Source organism: Cibotium barometz, chromosome 12 (assembly GCF_041138505.1).
Source record: "Cibotium barometz isolate CiBa-2024 chromosome 12, ASM4113850v1, whole genome shotgun sequence".
Taxonomy (NCBI): domain Eukaryota; kingdom Viridiplantae; phylum Streptophyta; class Polypodiopsida; order Cyatheales; family Cibotiaceae; genus Cibotium; species Cibotium barometz.
The window spans coordinates 7,665,877-7,671,205 of NC_141057.1; positions in this window are offsets into that span (position 1 = coordinate 7,665,877).

The following is a 5,329-nucleotide window of genomic DNA, read 5'->3' on the forward strand; positions in this document are numbered from 1 at the left end:
GGTCTTCTCTACCACCAACCAAAAAAGACCATACCATGCCTCAAAACAGACACACAAGGAATTTTTATGGTAAGATTATAAAATTTATCACATGCAACTCTCCCTTTTTATTAGATTCACATGCATGTGGAGAATGAGGAAATGAAATGGAACAATTCACAAAAAAGTTTCTTGTGTTTGTAAATATAAAAAAACATTTTGCATGTGCTAGTAGACACCCACACTATTAGAGAATGACCTTGTAGCATCAACTCTATACTGATTTTTAGGAGCATGCTAGTAGATACCCACACTTTTAGAGAATGATCTTCTAGCATCAACCTACTTATTTTTAGGAGCATGGTTGTAATGGCAAGTTGCATTGCATTTTGAGTTATTCTGCCCCTATATTGATTTTTAGGACCATGGGTGTAATGCCAAGTTGCATTTTAAGTTGTATTATTCCAAGGTTAGATTTTGTGTTAATTGTAAATGAAGTAGTTGAAAGTGTAAATCCCAAATTATGTTGTGGATGAGGTGTTGTAGGTGAGCTCATGGACCAAATGGGTAGGCCACTTGTGTAGGTGGTGACTAGGATAGATAAGCTTTCAAATATATGAGTTTGAGGTAACTAAAGTGGAGGGTTAATTGTAATAATTATAGTTCTTGTTTAGTTCCTTGCATAATTATCATTCTCCTTAGATCCAAAATATGTCTCGATGTCACAAAAAGGCTAGGAATTAGAAGTTTAAAGTTTAGGACAAGGCTTTAAATAGAATTCCTTATAATTCCTCTAGCGTTTTTTTGTCTTCCACATGCCTAATTAGGGAATAATGCTTTTCTTCTTATAGAAATGGAGAGAATATTTATTTTGTGAGTAGAGAGGGAGAGAGAGAGAGAGAAGCATCATCATCCCCTTAGTAATCTTGTAATAAAAGGAGGATTTTTGAGCATCGTTGAGTACACTTTATCTCAACATATTTTTAAATACACAACACACACACGCACATAGAGACAAAGGAAGGGGGAGTTTCATCTCAATGAACTTTGTGAGCAAAACTAGCAAAGTAGTAAGCTATGTGTGTAGATGCTAAAGATTGAATAGAGCTCTCATTGGGTAGCAAGTGCACAGACCTTAAAACAAGGACATGGCATTATCTCTTTTTGTTGTACCTATGTTCAAGATTGAGTTGTTGCATCCACATCATTTCTCAATTTTGCACATATGCAAATACAATTGGATTTTTTCCAACAAAGGTTAGAGTAGTTTGCTACCATCCACTCTCACAATCTCAAGGGTTTCACTAAAAAATATTTTAATGTATCACGTGAGTTTACTGCAAGTATTTTTTAAATTCACATGTTGGAGATAAATTTATAAAGTTGTACTTACATAAGGGATTTTTAAATGGATTTTTTTAAAATGGTGTATTTTAATGTACTTACATAAGGGTGTTTTAATGTATTTTTAAAAATTATGTTTGTATAGAAAAAATAGTGTACTTCGTAAGGGCTTTTTTAATTGTATTTTTAAAAGTTATGTTCGTATAGACAAAAAATGGTGTAATTTTGGATAGAAAAAGGAATCATTTTAAGGGATTTTCAATATAACCCTTAAACACACTTTATATTCAAGTCTTCTATAGAATGAATCCTCGAGTTAATAGTCTACATTAGCAAAATAACTAGCATAGTAGGGCGGGCTCCAAAAGGCAAAATTGTCAACACCTAAAGCAAAACAACAACAAGCGTAATCAATCTCAACGTCACACACACACATGCACAAACACACATAGATACATAGGAAGGGGGAAGTTTCATCTCAATGAACTTTCTCAACAAAACTAGCAAAGCAGGAAGTTGTGTGTGTGCATGCTAAAGAGTGAATAGAGCTCTTATTGGGTAGCAAGTGCGGAGACCTTAAAACAAGGACATGGCATTATCTCTCTTTGTTGTACCTATGTTCAACATTGAGTGGTTGCATCCATATCATTTCTTAATTTCGCACATATGCAAATCCAACTGGATTTTTTCCAACAAAGGTTAGATTACTTTGGTGCCATCCACTCTCACAATCTAAAGGGGTTCACTAAAAAATATGTTAATGTATCACGTGAGTCTACTAGAAGTATTTTTAAATTCACATTTTGGAGATAAAATTACAAAATCAAGTACTTACATAAGGACTTCTTTAATGGATTTTTTTAATGGTGTATTTTAATGTACTTACATAAGGGCTTTTTTAATGTATTTTAAAAAATTATGTTTGTAAAAAAAAAACGGCAATGGCTCACTATTTATGGTCATAGTAGGCAATGGCAATGCTAGCTGTCACATGCGCACATGTTTGTGATCGAAGGGTTGGCCTCGGCTTGAAACTCCTCAAACACGCGTAACCACTTTATTCAAATCGGGCTTTGTACTACAAAATTGTACTTACATAAGCATTTTTTAATGGAATTTTCAAAAAATGGTGTATTTTAATGCACTTAGGGCTTTTTTAATGTATTTTAAAAAATTGTGTTTGTATAGAAAAATGATGTAATTCTGGATAGAAAAAGGAATCATTTTAAGGGATTTTTAATATAACCCTTAAACACACTTTATATTGAAGTCTTCTCTAGAATGAGCTCCTCATGTTAATAGTCTACTTTAGCAAAATAACTAGCACAGTGGAGTGCGCTACAAAAGGAAAAATTGTCAACACTTGAAGCAAAACAACTACAAGCAAATCAATCCCAATCAACCCCAACAAAACTAGTCTCTTCACAACATTGAGAAAGTTTAATGTTTTTATGTTGGAATGGAGTAAAATGAGATCCTCATTTTGACCTCCATAAACAACATCTTACAATCAATCATGGACAAGCCACATTTTGTGACCTCCATAAACAACATCTTATAATCATTCATGGACAAGCCACATTTTGTGATGGAATGGAGCAAAATGACATCCTTCATTTTGTGACCTCCTTAAACAACATCTTACAATCAATCATGGACAAGCCACATCTATCCTTTTGGTGTCCAATTTTTTTGGTGAACCAAACAAGTTATCACTTCAATCTATGGTAAATTGGTGTGAATTGATGGCAAATGTGCATGTTTCACTACAAGAGGTTCATCCACTTTTGATAGTATTTGAAAGATAGTTTAATATTTTTATAATAGTCTCTACATCACAGATGAAAAAAACTTGTACTACCGAGATATATTTTACGTATATATTGTAAATATAAAGATATATTTATAATTTTTCATCTTTATGGCTCTAAAGAGATCAATTTGTAATGCAATTTCCATTCTCCTGTATCTTCCAAGATGTCATTAAAATTTAGCTCATTGGAATTTATGGAAGTATTTGAGGAGATAATGCCAATGGATTCATTAGATGATGATAAGATTTCAAATATATGAGTTTGAGGTGATTAAAGTGGAGGGTTAATTGTAGTAATTTGAGTTCTTGTTTAAATCCGCGTAATTACCATTCTCCTTCGATCCAAAATATGCCTTGGTATCAGAGCAACTGGATTAGGGATTAGATCCAAATTAGATCCTCCTTAAACCCAAATATGTCTTGATATGACAGAAAGGTTAGGAATTAGAAGTTAAGAGTTTACGACAAGGCTTTGAATATAATTCCTTGTCTCTTCTCCATCGTTCTTTGTCTTGGACATGCTTGATTAGCGAATAATGTTTTTCTTTCTTATAGAAATGGAGACAATATTTGTTTTGTGAGTAGAGAGCGAGGGAGAGAGAGAGAGAGAGAGAGAGAAAATCTCAAGGTAAAAGTACCAAAACTAAGGTAATGAAGGAGTACACGATGGATGGATTGTTGGGTCATCAAACATCACATTTAAACCCACAAAAAACGTTTTAGAAGTTTTGTGCAATTAGGCTATTTTAAAAAGGACCCTGGCACCACCTGCGCGTCGCAAATCAACCTTGAGCTACCTGACCACCTTTTAGGTCGTCTGGACTATAAATTCACATGACCACCTGAAGTAATTTTAACTTTTGTCCTTGGACCCTAACCTATTTATTATAGCCTGAGCGTTGAGGATTCCAATTCTTCTCTAATAAGTGGACCTTCTACCATCATTCAACGCACTTAGGAGGCATTGTTTAAAACGAGTTTGTTACTCGAGGCTACTTTATAAAGTTAGTATAGGCAGTTTATATTCAAATTGTACCACCAACTCGGATCGCACTAATATTTTCGTCGGGATCACAATTGAAATTGCAGCTATAAATTGCCTTCATCATCATCATCATCATCGAGCCAGAAATAGATCAATCTCATCTTGTGCAACTTCACCAGCTGCTGTTGCCCCGAGACATCCAGTAATTAAGGTACATCATTAACATACCATTCTGCCTCCACCATGAAATGCTACTGGGGTGTCAAACCTAGAACCTACTGAGTACACATGCTTGTGCTCGATCCAATCAATGAGCTTCAAGATAAGTTCATACTCCATCTTATGAATGCTATATATGCAATGCTTCTTGCCATCACATGATCCATTATCATCACATACATCAGACATCAAACTCTCTTGCTTATCCAAAGAATCACAAGACATACATCATACATCATTGCAAACCATACTATCACATGCACCATCTTGCATCACATTTGTATCATATAAAATTTCAAAGCCCTTAATGATTTTTATTTCACCATCCTCGGTGATCTCCCAATCAATTTACATGCTATTTTCCTTCAACTTTTTGAGCGGTCGAGGCATGGTAGAAATGGTTCAACATGTCTACATGGCTTAAGGCATTCATCTTCCTCCTCAAATGGAAAAAACCAAGTTTCCTTGTACTGGTAAGTATTTTGTTACTAATGTGGTTCTATTAAAAACATTTTGCTATACCCTTGTTGTTCACTTTTTTTTGTGGTTTTGTGTATGTAAACATATTCCCATCAAGTTACATAGAGGAACAACCATTGAAGAGCATAAGAGGGACCTTCAATGCTTTCCATTCCACCATCTAGTGAGGTTTTATTTCCCACCAAGAACCCTAGGACACTTCTTGGCAGTAGAATATTCTTTTTCATACACTCTTACATAGTTCCCTCTAGGCGTAAAGACTATGGAAGACTTGAAAAGCTTCCATTTCCCTCATTAGGCCATATTGAGAGTGGCCAATCCTAGACAAATGGAGTGTAGATGCCTTCAAACAAAATATGATTAGTGATATATAATCCTCTTTAAAATTTACAAAGCCCTCTCGATCAGTAGGTCTTAGTTGTATGCTCCCACCCATCCTTTTATGTAAATTTTTTGTAAGCTCCTGCATAAGCCACTCCATAAATTTTTATTTTCGTCGGGATTGGGAT